General features: G+C 36.0%; 1 long non-coding RNA gene across 1 annotated transcript in view; it reads right to left on the bottom strand.

The window, feature by feature from the left end:
* Positions 1–3,628: 3,628 nt before the first annotated feature.
* The window catches only part of LOC135155673 (uncharacterized), a 30,811-nt gene continuing 17,930 nt past the window's right edge, over positions 3,629–16,509 (bottom strand). Inside the window, exon 3 of the long non-coding RNA XR_010294848.1 lies at positions 3,629–6,590. This is a non-coding gene — a long non-coding RNA (uncharacterized LOC135155673). The remainder of the gene's footprint in view (positions 6,591–16,509) is intronic.

The raw sequence follows: 16,509 nt of genomic DNA on the forward strand, positions 1-16,509 counted from the left end.
AATAATTATGTATTATGTACTCATGACATTTTTTTTCTTAAATTGGGGATTTGTGAGGTGTAAAGTTTTTTATTGACTCACATGCACGATATAACTAATTTCAGCCATCGCATTTGCAATTCGCTATACTTTTAAGACGATTGGTCGTTTCTTCCGAGTAAAATACGAAAGTTAAATTAAGAATTTAACGTTGTAAATTAATTTTGTAAATGAGAGCTAACAACTAAAGAATTATAAGAATCTGTACATTCGTGGCAAGTCCTCATTCAGGAGAAAATGGGCATACTTCAGAGACCCCAAATACCAAATAAGAGAACCCTAATCGAAATATTGGGAAACAAGGTTTTCTCTCATACAACAAAAAGTCAGTTTCACCCTCGTATTAAAATGATATAATTATATCTTCTAACCCTTTGTAATAATTCCCTGGAGAACTTTCAGTGAAGTTAGACATTCTGTCTACTAATGCTGCTTTAACACCAAGGTACGATCGCTGGGTACGGTAGCAGAGACCGTACCTAGCGATCGTACCTTAGTGAGAAAGCAGCACAAGATTCCCTTCGCCCCCAAACAAAATGGCAGTTCAGAGATTTTTATTGATTGAGCGTCAGCTACTACATGCTTTTCATGTAAACAATAATGAATCATAATTAAATTATAAATGTCTGTGTAAATACGATGACCTCCACGACAGGAAATCAACATCAGCATCTACGGAGAAATATGACGAGTACCAAATATCGATTCATCTAAATTTAAAAGATGTGTTTGGAGCTACAAGAGAGACAGCAATAACATTCCCAACTATAGTAACAATATATCTTATATTGTTTAGTCTCCTCAGTGGGATTGTCTTTGTGAGAGGTTGTTTGGGTTTTTATTTTCAAATTCACTTTTGTAAACTATCAATGATATTGACAATTGACGGACAATTGGATTATAACAGTAATTTTTTAGTTGGTCTAAAAAAACCCAGCAAACATCAAAAGCAACAACAGCAACAACAAAAACCCGAAGTAAAATGGAAAAACATTCAGCTTGATGCTATTGATTTTTTGTAGGTTCCGTCTAGTTGAAACCATTGGGGGAAATAACATGTTCATAGTTTACACTTGCTTGGCATGCTTCGAGCAATAGTTAACCATCTCGTCTCTCGAGCAAAAAATCAATTCAATACTGACCCTTCTGGATGTCCTCGTAAATTTCCACCATCTCCAATCTTGCCAAACCAATTTTTCCTCATCTTGAGTGCAACCCTATCTATTGATTACCATAATGAAGCTCATTTCGCAACATTTTGACGTCCTTCTCCGCCCGGTGTCATTTTCCGGCCGACGATCATATGGCGCCAAAGTGAGAAGACGTTCGCACAGACCAGTGTGATGTCTCAATATTCGATGGCGTTGATCAACAACTACACCCTGACCTATCCATATACTGGGAATAGGCTAATACTCCTGCGTGGAGTACCCATGCGTGATGAAATGCGAGTTTAAGGACACATACATGTAAATGTTATACTTCACCATCAGTGGGAACAGATATCAGCTTCCTGGGCATAGCAAATGCACATACGATAATGCATGCTTCTTATCCACAATCTTCTTTCAGATAACTTCAAGACGATAACGTAGACCAACTTATGAGAATCGTTAACTCAGAACTCCTACATGTGACGGGTTGAATCAAGGCAAACTAGCTATCACTTAACCTTCAAAAGAACAACATTAATCTTTTTATAAACAAATTGTAAACAATAACCCTCGTAGACTGTGTTTTTATTAACAAATATTTGAGTTTTTTAATTGATAATAAATCGTCTAGGAAACCACACATCGATAATTTATGCAAAAAATAATCAAGATACGTTGAAATGATCAACACACATATTTTCTCCCATCTCTCACACTTGTCACTCTTTACCAGACCTTAATATTAATATACATTAATTATGGAATTTTGCCATTGGTTTGTGTAATCAAAACACAGTTTATGACCATCTAGTTGCAGACAAAAATCCTTCGGATAATTTTTCAAAAGCATTACAGATCGCATATAGATATCTTATTTTTTATGATATCCTTAAAGTGAATGATATATCTATTTCTACTCGGACAATTTATATTCAAACTAGGTAAAGACGATCTCCCCGCGTTTTTTTAAATTCAAATATGTTATGCAAAAACTCTTCTGTGCACGTTTACCCAACACGGTAGGGAAACTGTAAATTCCCTGCCTAATGATTTGAAAGAATCTGCTAGCCTACTGCCTTAGTATTTTCAAATGTAAACTTAAAAGATGTTAATTTATCAGCACTCCACACCAGCAAGCAACAACTAATACTTGTGTTTCATTTTACAATAATGATATGACGTGCCTATTGACTTGTTGCACCATCATATACCTGTACCTCTACACTTTTGCCAACACAAATTTGCCTTCTTTCTCGACCCCCCCCCCCCCCACTCTCTCTTCATTCTTAGCCTCTCTACTATCCACTATAGTTGGTTATGATTTTTTCTTATATTTTTGTCCCTCATTAGTTCTATTAAAAATATATTTTATGCACCTCGTAATTCTCAGGGGCTTAATTGCCACAGTTTTAAGCATAGCTCTTCTTGGCAAGTCCCTCCTTTCCCCTTTCCATTAATTTCTACAAAGCAAGTTCTATGTAGCTAGCACAAATCCACCCTTTCTTCTATTTTTATATGAATGTGTATGATTTACACGTTTTGTGATATATATGACGCATTACAGTTATGTTACTTTTATTTTTTGAGAACGGAAAACCACGACAAATGCAAGCATACCTCCATCACGCGGAAATTACAACCGAACGAATATGCAAATAATTAAGGTTTTAGCGGGGAACGGCATCAAAATATTTGGATATAAGTGGAATGAAAGAAGACGTCTTACGATCCAGTTGAGCGTAATGAAGACTATGCCTGAGGTTAGGGGATACGGTAGAGTCTAATGGAAGAAGATGGTTGTTGGATGCGTATATGGTGGGGAGTTAATGGTCCGCCCCTCCAGCTAAAATACAGCTCTTATACTCCCTGGTATTGACTTAAAGGGAGGAAGATGGAAGTACAGGATCGACCACGGTTCGGAAGAGTATGGCATCAAAGGAAAAATACAGGATCCCGCGTGGAATAATTAAGAAAATATTCAGGTAATTAGGAGGTAGAATTGGGGATATGGCTTATTGCTGGCGAAATACGGCATGACGGCATGAGATAAGGATTAGGGATAGAGATAGCGTGCGTATTAATATTAATGAAATGAATACGAAAAATTGAGAATCAGCTATTGCATTAAGACAGGTATCATAATGATATTGATGACGAGGATGATGGTGTTGACAGTGATGACGGTATATGGAAATGTAATTTGAATATAAATGAGTTATGATAAATGGGATATTACGATGACAACAATAGTTCGATGTGTTTTTTTTTTGTGGGGGGGGGGGGACACATTCATGTGATTAATCGACATCATGGTGGAAGGGTCTAATGGGAGGGAAATATTCATCTCTTTCGAAATTCTATTTTTGTTATAAAAATTGAAAAGGACAAAAATAGTATAATGAAAAAAAAAACCCGATGTTTGATTTTTTTTTTTTGGGGGGGGGGGTGGGAGGGGTGGGTATGCCCCCGAGACTACGTATCTGATAATTTGAAGCAGACATGGACAAAACGGAAGACAATTATGGTGTGGTGAAGATGATGATGAGCATTTGCAGGTGATCCAAACAATGTAGGCTACTCACTTGTCGAATGCACATCTTTGTGACAGTAAAGGTAAATTTACCGCATATTTTGGTAATACTATTGTTTGAAGGAAGTGCAGTGACGAAAATAGGCCTATGCGGTAACGGTATGGTGCAAATGTTGGTTTACCCTAAGAATATACTTTTTACTTAAGAAAAAAAATCTTTCCGCCTTCATTAGGACCTTGAGTAATATTTTGCCAGGGCGCCCCATGACATTATTTTGAAAGGGGTCTATGGGGCAGGACGACCCTTAAAGGTGATGTCATTTCTTAATTCAATAATAAATGTATACAACCATTTGAATCCACCAAAGCTTTCTTGTTCATGCATGCTCTTCTTGCTACTTTCTTTCATTTTCTTTTCTCATATTCGCCCACGTTTTTCAAAAGTAAAATTCGTAGGAGGCATCATCACCCGCCCGCCTGAGGCACCGGCACTGATTTTGGCTAAAATGAAACCAAATTTTGGTAAAGTTTGAGAGAATTGTATTTTCAAGGAGTAGATAGCGATTGTAAACTTACGCGGAATACGTAGAAACAACAATCCACAAAGCAATTATTGACGCACCTCGAGGCGTTTTAGTTGACACGTTAATCAGATACTAATGAAGTTCGATTATCATGAAGCTTTTTCTGGCGGAAATGAGCCAAATATGGAGATTGGTCGAAATCTCTTACAAGGCATGGTTGACGGGCGTTGTTCATCTATTTTATATGCTCATTCGAACAGTGATAAATTACCATGGCAATATTGCTTTTATAGTGATTAGTCAACATTATGAAAAAGGGTCTCTTCATTTCATGTCTTACTTTATATTCAATTTTTCAACCCCGAACAATATTTTATATCCAGTCTACATGCTCTATAAGAATATTTCCCCTTGTTTATAAACTCTCTGTCTCTCTCCCTCTCTGTCTATTTATATGACTCTGTCTTTCTCCCCCCTCCCTCGCAACCTCATTATATACGCAGTAAAATACTTATAAAAATGTTCCTTTTTAGAATATGATTCTTTCAGCGTCCATTCGATTTTGACAACATTCGCTCAAGATTTGCAATATAAGAAATGCAAATTGAATTGATTACTGGCAGAAATATGATATTCCTTATCCCCCAGTGACATAGTTTCGATAACATCTACATGTACCAACCTCATGGGGAATATCTCATACTTGTTCTTTCACCCCCACACTTCAATACCCTAACAAATCACCACAGTGACTTCATTTTGATCAATCATTGAGGAATAACATTAGTTTAGGAATACTGTAAAAACAGTATTTGGTAGCACTGCGGAATACCAAATTAAAAAAAAAAATCGGAATTTCAGTCATGTTTCAACTCAATTGCAGCTGAATAATACTTTTTCGAGAAACGTATCTTACTTTTCTTCAATCTTCGCCTTCATTCACTGCATGCAACCTTAACTAATTTGTTTTGCTTGTGAGTCAATACGCAGTAATTAATCTATATTTGAAGAGAGACATATCAACCCGTATAGGACTCCAAGTTCAAAGTAATTTTGCTCTCTTGTTATCATGCTCATATAAACTCACACACGGATGTGGATTGTGTATGCATTTTTTATAAGGCGGTAAGCCCTACATCTACTCGCCCCGGGCTAAATTGAAACATATTGGAATTGATTTGTTCAATGAAATGAATTATAGTTAAGATATACAGGATGACGTATATAGGGAACAGGAGAATAGAATGAGGGAGTATTTGGTTTATTTGAAAGAGCGAATCTAATCAAATGACAAGTTGGTTTAAGACAGCGTGGTTCGTGTTTCCTAATGCTGATTGACGGGATTGAGAAAGGAATACAGCAATTTGGAAGAGCTTTATTCATTGAAAGTGAACGATGAAACTCAAGAAACCAAAGTTTAATGTAGGGGAACGAGGAGGAATAATTAATTAAAGGTACAGAATACACATAGTAATGTCTTCATATAGACAATATTGGTGGGAGTATGCAAGGCGTCTGTCCGATAAGCCGAGGTATGAAGATAATTAAGAATATTATATCACTCGTCACCATCGAAGACAGAAAAAGAGAGAGAGAGAGAGATCCCTAACACTAGTTCTTCAAAACTGATTTTGATATCCTAATTTCATACCCAATTTTTTTTCTCTTCACGTTAGTGCAAGAACGCCTTTAGCACCTGCATGATAAAAACTGCAAAATTCAAAACAGAATTTGAAATTATAGATTTACTATTATGCTCCTTATATATCAACTCGATTGAAAGAAAAGGGAATCCAATTATTAGAAAATATTTCTTTAGAATTGATATTCCCATAATCATAACGAGATACTTGCATAGAATGAATATTCCGGTTTGCTATAATCATTGTGCTGACAAGTCGATCAACGACGTATGAATTTTCGGTGTTGTTTAATTTAAGAAGTGCAAGAGAATTCTAAAGAAATCAAATATGAACGTGTATAGATATCTATGACCTCGGTTCTTTTTTGTTGTCCAATTAATATTAGAAAATATTTTTTTCTGAATGACGATGCGACTTCGTGTTGAAATTATATCGTGATCATTATACCTACTCCAAGGTTTGTAATCAGATGCTATTTCTTCAATCAGAATTGAGATTCCCTTTAAACTTGAAGCAAATCGATAACGCATGGCATGCAGAACACTTGTAGAGCGCAGAAAATATATTCCCTAGACAATTTTAATGAAAAACAGTTTTCTATCAAACATTAACTACTGAAAATTAATTACCAATGAATGAGATGAGATTCAAAGTCCAATTGCACAGTGGGCCCGATCCAGTGGAAGCAATATCTCTCGCTCTGTGTGGAAATAAGAAGAAAAAAAATAGAAAAACTTGAACCAGTCAGTTTTAATACTGGCAGCAGGAGGTATTATGGATAACTTTGTCGTTTAATTTTCATATCTAAGAAGTCCCCCTCTTCATAAATCTTCGGCTCCTTTGATGAAAATATTTAATCGGAATTGACCCATTTTATTTTAATGGACCTAATAACGTCAAACAGATTCCACGTCATTGCGGGGACTGTCGGGGACATGTAGTAGGCATAAACAAAGAAATAAAAATAATTAATCGAATCTTGAGTACACCAAGTACTGAATGTCATTGTTTACAATGTTATAATTGAGTTGCCTTAATTTGAAATATGTACGGGTATGAATTCCAAAACTGATTCCCTTGATAATCATACACTCTAACAAATATTTGGTAAAAATGATCCACGAGGGTAATTATGTGTCCAACCAAAATCGGGCATTTCTTTTGGGCATTTTTATTTATCCAGAGTGATGAAAATTTTGCCCATTCTAAAGTAATTGCTGCTTTTTTTACCCTTAACTGGACAATATGCTTCCCGCATTGGGTAAAGTACTGCCCCAAATTGGTTGGACACATAATTACCCTCGTGCTGGTTAAAATTTTACCTAATATTTTTTTTACAGTGCATTGCTTTATAGTGTATAGTCACTGCACATGAATATTAACATTTATCCGGTATATCATATACTGTGTATCATGCAGCTTGAAACTAAAAAAATCCAACCTCAGATGTGAATAAACGTGCTCGTCTAACCTGGACTGTACAGGAGAAAATTGAAATGGTGGGGGGGGGGGGTCCTATAAAACAAGAATTACCAATTTGAAATTTACTCGGCCACTTATACTAATGCATTTGAACATCCTTGCGTTTCTATTTATAAGGAAGGTTTTTTTCGTCTGATATTATTTTAAACAATGTTTATGAATAAAATGAACAAAACCACTTTCCATAGAGAGATTGAAAGCTGACCTTTAAGAGAGAAGAAACTTTTCATGAAAAGAAGAAATTATTATCGTTATTCAGGAGCGTTAAACAACTAAACATAATCAGGAATGTATCACTGTGTTAACATACGCTAATACCGAATCAATACACTACTTGGAAGCTATTTCATCTATGCTTTTTTATTTTCTTGTATACGATTATTTTTGTACATATCCCTTGTACGCATTGTGTTATACCATTAAATTGGAAAATATGTTTTCCTGATAATGCGAATGAACAGAAAGTGAAAGGCGAAAAGTGAGGCCGGGGTTGAGAGTAATACGGCCGATCTCAGCAAGGTTATGGTTTGGGGAGGGGGTAGCGAGAACCTTTTTTGGTGAATCTGCCCCCGACAATTTTTGGTTTAAATACTAGGAGATGGTATTTTAGTATAAATAAGAAGACCGTCATTCTTATTCAATATTATCATTTTATGATAATTCAAGTATTGTTGTTGATAAACAGAGCAAAAATATACGTTTACCGCATTGAATGTCATTTTGCCAATGTTATCCTCCTTTTTTTCCGTTTAATCCTAGATTTCCCGCTTGCGCATTGTGTACCCATTTAAATCTGAACTCATCTTGTTCGGGGTAATGTTACATCAGATATTTGTATTAGAATACACAAATATTATAATTACAAGTATTGTTTTCTCATTTTGTAAATCTCCTCCAGTTCTCGATTGTCCTGCGGGTATTTTACCTTGTCTGTCACTCAATACACGAAAAACATTTACCTAGTATCTACTCCACCATGTTCATCCATACATTATTCTTTAAAAAAGAAGCAATAATAATATGTCAAAGAATGCCCCCTTTTCTCTCTTAATCCAACAAACTCTGAAATAAAAATAATTGTCTAGGCGAATCGGGGGGGGGGGGTGAGATACATCGTAGTTATCATGAAGTCTTTTTTTAACAATGTCTTTGAGATGTGTACAAAAATATGGTTCAAACATTGACATAGTCGTACTTTGCTAGCTCTGTAGGACATTTTCACCAATTAGAGTTGTACATCATCCATGTTCCCGTAATCTAATACCTGGTCGTGTAGGAGTAAGAATGCCGAAGAAAAATAAGAAGCCCATCTCGGGGGATCAAAGTGCTTCTTTAGCCACTTATACGCAGCCAAATTCACATCTTATCCAGTCCGATGGGAAACTCAAAGACGTCTATGATATTTTATCGCTTCTTAACAAAAATATACATATCTTTTTACACAAACAGTCGAGGTCTACGAAACGAAAGAGGGATGATAAAATGTGATATTTGTACAAGTCCAATAAGTTTACGTCTGTATACGGTATATTAGATAAAAAAACAGATAGCGAAATCGATTAAAAATGCATTTTCAAATGAAACAGATAACGAAATCGATTAGCAATGCATTTCCAGATCTGACAACAGGACAACGAATATAAATGGCTACAAGATATTGCTTCATATAAATACAAGCTATATTCAGATACTATTTCTTCCTCTGTCTGACTGTGTATTTGCCAGATGTTACGATTTATGAAAAGCAGACCTGAAACTAAGACCCCTTGTTTCCTGGGAAATTAATTCCATGAAATGTCATATGACTCGCTTATTTCAGACGGTTGAAGAAATATAACTGATAAACCATATGCCGTTTGGTATCAAATTGCACGGTTTATTATTAGTTTCGAAGCATTTTCGCGAACAAAATAATGAGTATTAGATCCTTTTTTATTAATCAAATAAAGATATAATAATTTCTTCTGAATAAAATATATTGAATTCAATTGACGTATTCGGAAGAACATCGTCAATTATTTGCTCTTCTTGTATAGAAAAGTTATTTTTTTAACTTTATTTTTTTCACCTCACTATCCTCATTTTTTTCTCAACATTCTCCTCTCTTTCTTCTTACAAAAATAAAAACCAATGCATGAACGGCCAGGTCAAGTTAACTCCCTCAGGCATGAAACGACAAAATAAAATGTTATTCTGTTCTTTGTTAATTAAGTGTGCTGTAAATTAGATGACTGGTTGAAATGAATTTGAACTGCGAAATCTCAATGCGATTCCAATAGATTCTGCAAGAAAAAAAAAATATTGCTTGCGACCTATCAAACCGAGAACAAAAAAACCACTTACTTTACAAAATGTGACATCGCAAGTGAAATCTCTACGTTTTATAATTGGATTTTAATTAAGCAAGTCTGTCGGGTTGCAATAAGACCATAGACTTCGCTCGTGACAGGACATGCTGGGCTAATCTCATAAACGTAAGAAGAATATAGGGATGAAGGGTTGACAAGCATGCCGAGGGTTGTGTGGGGGGGGGGGGGGGGGGGTAAAGAGGCGCACCAGTCTATCAGGGTCGCACACCGTCTCGCAATCAAGACGTCATCTCAATTTTAAAGGGACTGTCGATATGAAATCGCCACAATGATGGTTTATAGTAGTATTCTTATAACGCTCACCTCGCCTCATTATTAATCAAACTGGATCGTAAAGAGATAACACTAAATATTACGATTTGATGAACAACAGCAACAACGTACTATCGTGAATACCACTTTTAGTTTATATGACACATTGTCATGTTCGATTTTGAGTCGAATACTCATTTTAGGGTCGAGAATCGATGTACTCAAAACGGCATTAAAAACTTCATCTCTTTTAAAATTGTGCATTATTTTCTTCTGGGACATTTTTTTCTCGAAAATTGTTCTATTAACCATTAAAGTCGGATAGCTGTATCGTATTGTGACCATCATAGGAAACAATCAATCACAATTCACACGAAACATAGTAGGGTCCATGCACGAAAAGAGCAAACCATGAATGAATGAAATGCTCTCAATACTCCTACATCATTTCTTCAAATCCAGTTAAAACTATAAGAACGGGGGCATCATAAAAATAGGGTCAGATTCAAGCTGCATAGTAACGTCAAATCAAGCGCCAAGAGAGCAAAATTCCTGACTCAATCCCTAACAGGTGCGGAGTCTAATTCCTTTCTCTTTTATTATAAAGTCATATTCTGGGAAGCCGCATGCGAAAATGCGAATCGATTGGCTGAAAATACCCAGAACGATTACTGAATCGATGGGATCTTCATAAGATGTGAAAGTAGTCAGATTATTATACATGTATTGCCTGTTTGGACTTTTTTTGCATTTTGCATTTTTCATTCTTTTCGACCCTTTCCTCACTATTACCAGGGGCGTAGACAACGGGGGGGATGAGGGGGATGCATCCCCCCCACCTCACAAGGTGGGGGGGATGGCATGTACAATCATCCCCCCCAGGTTTTGGGGAAGATATTTGGTTACTTAATAAGTCATAATGATGATAATAATAGTAATAATAATAATGATAACAATTATAATATTAATAATAATAATAATAATTATGATGATGATAATAATAATAATAATAATAATAATAATAAAGCGCAGTGTGAATTTACCCTGTCTTGAAATGCGAGATAAAAGGAACCTATTAGTATTAGCATTCTTAATTGTATTAGTATTATTTTTTATTTGTATTATTATTATTATTATTATTATTATTAATTATTATTATTATCATTATTATTATTATTATTATTATTATTACTATTATTACTATTATAAGACTGAGATCAAATAGAAGTAAATAATGCCCTAATTTGAAACGATGCAATGCCGTTATGGTTCCGATTTCTTCACAAACTTACAAAGCAGTATTGTTACTCCACGGATCATAGTGATACTGTTTATGTTTTTTGTATATGTATGTTAATGAGCCGCCAGCCAATATCCATCTATGGATACTATGCCTGTTTCTTTGAGGTAAAAAAAAAGCATAGTATGTACGTATTCATTATGCTTTATAATGAACAGACATATTGTTATTTGTTTGTTGTTTATGTGTTCTATTCACAAATGGCCACAGAGGCTGTTTTCATTCATAACCACATACCCATATCAAGACAACAAAGACTATACCTGCGTGTACACAGTTGACATTGTTTTTTTTTCTGAAGAGGTGTAACAGCAAAATTCACAGAGATAAATAAATACGTAGTGTGGTTCAATATGCAATACTATGTGTCAGTCCATTCTGTATTCGTATGCCACGGTGTGTAGATCTTGTCGATGTATGTCTGTCCATTCAAGGCGTAGTATGTGTGTGGTGCGCGCACCCGTGTGTGTGTGTGTGTGAGGGTGTGTGTGTGTGTGTGTGTGTGCGTGCGCGCTTGTGTGTGATATTTTACCTCATTAAGTATGCATCAGATTGCACGATTTCAAGTTCAAAATTGCAAAAGCTCCCTACCGTGGGAGGGGGGACACCCCCCTCCCACACCCTCCCCCCGCTCGGTCGCTTCGCTCCCTCGCTCGGGCGCTTCGCGCCCTCACTAGCGTTGGCAGCCCAGTCATCCCCCCCAGGTGTACGAACCTGTCTACGCCACTGACTATTACCCTATACTTCTTGTCATCTTTTGCAGCTGTGCCCCCCCGCTTACCTTCTTCAGCTCACCCTTAATCTTATTTGCTATACTCTTTCCTCTATTCCTACTTTTTTTAATGTTTCACTTTGTTGCTTATCTTATTCCTAATTTAAATTCCCCTGGTACTAGTAAAATATAAATCAGACCGTAGAACGCCCCCACTTGTTGATAGAAAAACATTAGGAAATGACAATGGTTAAAAGCTCACCACCTCAATTTATGTAGCGCGTCATTTTCAGTTTTAGTGGTTAAAAGTTTGATTAAAAGATGAAGTTTACAGCACGATAGGGGAAACAGAGGCGGAACGTCGACGTGCATTGGAAAAATTAATGCCATAAAGACGTAATATGTTTTCTCTTCAAGGTTATAGTGAATACATATTATAGAAATGGTATAGAGAGTGATTACTTCCTCAAAACAAAAAGATGAATTGTGAATTCATTTGGGATGTTGGCCATGTGTCCCTGGACGTGCTTCGTGTATTTGTTTTAGAAAAAAAAATCAAAGCGTAGAACAGGTCATCAAATAGCCCCCATCCCCAAAATAAGTAGAATAAAAAATAAAAGTTAAAATGAAATGAATAAAAGAATGAAATTGAAAAAAAGGAGATATAACATGAAATGAAAATATCAATAACTACAGTAAGTAAACAACATATTGAATAAATAAACAAATAGATTAATAAACAGGTAGATAAATAAATGAATGAATAAAAATAAATAAACAAACAAATAAATACATAAATAATTTGGTCGTTCTTTGGTCGATTTCGTCAGTGAGACATTGACAGTGGCGTCAAATGTCCCGCTACACGTAGCATTCCCAATGATTGCTCGTAATATATAGTGAACATGGTGAAGAGTCTGATGACAATATTGTGGTTAGCGTTCGTGGTGAGTACACAGCTGTGGAACACTGATGTGAATTAGGGTTGCCCCCAGTATAGATTCTACGCAATTACTGCTTTAACGTTCGTCCAAAAAGAGTTATTGTGGTTTAATAAACAGGATGCAGGGAGAAACGCCCAAGGACATGAGTTTGGACTTTACATACTGATATGAAGAACCAATATTTCTTAGTAAAACCTATTTCATGATTTTGAGAATTCATGGATTCCCCCTCGATCATCACTGATACGATGCAATTATTCAAACCAATGATTGGCACACAGCGCAGGCGCTAGCGAACATTTTTTTTTGGGTAAGGTCTCATGAAACGTGAAAAGGAAATTTTCTCTACTCCAACTAAGGAACCGACAGTATTAACAGAAAAGATAAATCATCTCTTTAACACCACCCCCCCCCATCTAACCTTCGAAAATAACAAAAACTTGCTTTTCCCCCAAGAGCAGAATGAAAGTGACAATGAAACCCCAACTCCGGCTGAAGCCTCATCATTGTAAGAGCACTGATTGAAATAGCTATCCCGAGACGATAGAACGGATGATCAGGAGGAATATTGAAATAAATTCTATAAAACCGGGGAAGATGCTGAGGGGAAATAAAAGAGGAAACGGGGAGAGGAAACCCTTATCATGTCACGTAAACTGTTATGTCTTCATTTTCACGTTTCTCTGTAATTTCCCGTGAGAACCCGTATCGCTCGCTTCATCTGTTCTCTATTTGCTTTCTCACGCAAGCGATACCATTGCCCTGTATAATATGGTTTAATAAAATTTGTGCCTAATCTCTCTCTCTCTCTCTCTCTCTTTCTCTCACCTTCTAAGAAAACTTATTAAATCAAGGCGGTCATTGATATTTCTTGGTGAAAAAAAAATAAATGAGAATGATAATTTTTTTAGTTTTCAAAATTACACCAACGGCTAACACGATATGAGTGCCCATTCCCCCATGACGATAATAAACCATGCAATGACGATAATACCATGGACCTAGTTACATTAATAGGTCCATGTAAATACTGAGGATGCAAGACTTAGTCATGGTTCCTGGCGAATCAAAACAAAACACTACCAAATTATCTTTATGATAAATGTTGGAAATTAACATTACATAGTAATTGTAAGAATCATTTTATTCTCTGGAAGTGGTGCTTTTGCCACACAGTGGCAGATCCTGAGGAGGGGGGGGGGGCTGATTCCCAAATTATTTCATGTTTATTGAGAATGATAAAATCGTCCCCTTTTTGGTATTCTTGCCATTTTTGTAATTAATTATTATATCTCATTTCGTGGGGATTTCATATTGAAAAAAAAAAGGAAATCATTTCTACCCCCCCGATGGATGGTTCCGCCACTTGTGGAAACATAATTATGTTTGTAACGGGGGGTAAAGCATTACCCTCATCCTCTCCTAAATGATGAATATTCAAAGAATTAAACAACGCGAAAATTCTCGTTAAATTATTAAGATACCACCCCCCCCCCTCTCTCTCTATTTAAACAAAAATCTTGCTAATTGTTCATAATAATATTATGATTATATTGATACATTACATCAGATTATATGAACTATTGTGTTATAGATTGTATTTAGGATAAAACAAAGGCCCTGTAAGTTTAAAGCTATATTGTGTATTTTAGTCACATCATTGTCTTTAAGATGGCGTCTAGCAAGTCTAATATGAGCCCGACTGCAATGCACCCTAATGAGTTAGAATTGATCGCTAACGGGGCTAATGAGTTCTTATAACAAGCCACATTCATTCGTCTTACAGTTTCACCATTAATGACCAACACATGTCTCCAGATGACTGTATTCCGTAATTGTAGCAATTAGACCAAGTGTACGTCACATCATGTTTGACATAAATCCGTGCCTTCCCTGCATCATCGCTCTCTCTCTCTAAGTTTCCAACGATATGCACGTTATGTGAACCAATGAGCTATATTTTATAGCTCCATGTGTGAACTTATCGTACACGAGCATAATTATATAAAGCCTACGCATTACCTGGGCTGAGTGCAGCACATCTAAGTATTCTTGCGTGTCATTAATGTTTAGAATCTGTTGTAGGAATCTAAAGCAACAGTGAAGGTTCCATTTAAACTCACATAACCATGTTTAGTGTATCCTACTCACAACTCTTTTATACTCCAGAGGCTTTTATCCTTAGGTTCTGAGCAGTGGCGTACCTAGGATTTTCCACAGGGGGGGCAAATTCGTCCGCCAAAAAAATTGACGAGAGAAAAAAAAAAAAAAGGTCTTCAACCACAAATGAAGGATCTCGTCCGCCAAAAAATTTGACAAGCAAAAAAAAAAAAAAAGGTTTTCAACCACAAATAAAGGATTTGGTACCAGAAAAAAATTTGACAAGCAGAAAGAAAAAAAAAGGTCTTCAACCACAAATAAAGGATTTCGTACCAAAAAAAAAAAAAAAAAATAATAATAAAAACGTCTTCAAGACTCGTCAGCGGGGCAGGGATATGTCCCTTGCATGGGTTGTGACTCGTCGGGGGGGGGGGGGGCAGTCTGCCCCCTCTGCTCCCCCGTAGGTACGCTAGTGGTTCTGAGTACAAGTTTTGAAAAAGAAATAGAATATTGTAGAAATTGGATGAGCCATCCCTGTATACCCTCAGTCACAGTGGCATTACAAATGTGACCTACATTAAAGACATTTTTTTAATGCAAGTCATAACTTTACTCAGTTAAACTTTCCCCTCTTCTCTTCACTGATGTCCCTAAATTTAATTTGAAATTTGGTTTACCTTAGATTTTATTTCATTTCAACTGAAGTTATTACACACAAAAAATATGATTTTTTTTTTCAGGTATGTGAGAAATTACAGCGTATACATGTATATGATCCAACAAGGTACAATGTACAAAAATATATCAAAGAGGATACAGCCTAACTTATATTTAAAAAATACAACAAATAAAAATGTCAATGGCTCATCAATACATGGAGGAGAAAGAATGAAAAGAGAGAGAGAGAGAGAGAGAGAGAAAAGGGTGCAACTCATTCATTAATTCATTATGTAACCATGGAAAATGGAATCAGACATCAGATCGAGTTTGCAAAATAATAAGGCTTTGAAAATTTTATAAGAAATTCTCATATTTACGTGCGCCCCAAACAAATCTTCCTTCATCCGGTTTAGGTCAGAATAATAAAAACATTTTTTCATTTGTCCGGTTTCTCGGAAACCACTGTCGTTCGGGTTTTCCATCCAAATGGATCCCGCATTCTCCATTATGCTTTCAAGGTTGCATAGTCAACGCGATTAGTTTTCACGATATTTTGAATAAGGTGTTTAATTCTATGCCGCACACACCAAGATCCCGTTTCATAACACTTCCTAACACTACAATAAACAGTTACAGCTATCGTGGTAGTGAAAGGAATTGAAAACTCGTAATTTTGTTGTTGTTGTTGAAATACGATTATGGAACAAGATGTAGATGATACACATTTGTCAAGTTTACTATACCCCATGGCTTTAAACCTACGAGTTACTAGATTAATGGAACATTGGCTAACAACGACA

Source organism: Lytechinus pictus, chromosome 10 (assembly GCF_037042905.1).
Source record: "Lytechinus pictus isolate F3 Inbred chromosome 10, Lp3.0, whole genome shotgun sequence".
Classification (NCBI taxonomy): Eukaryota; Metazoa; Echinodermata; class Echinoidea; order Temnopleuroida; family Toxopneustidae; genus Lytechinus; species Lytechinus pictus.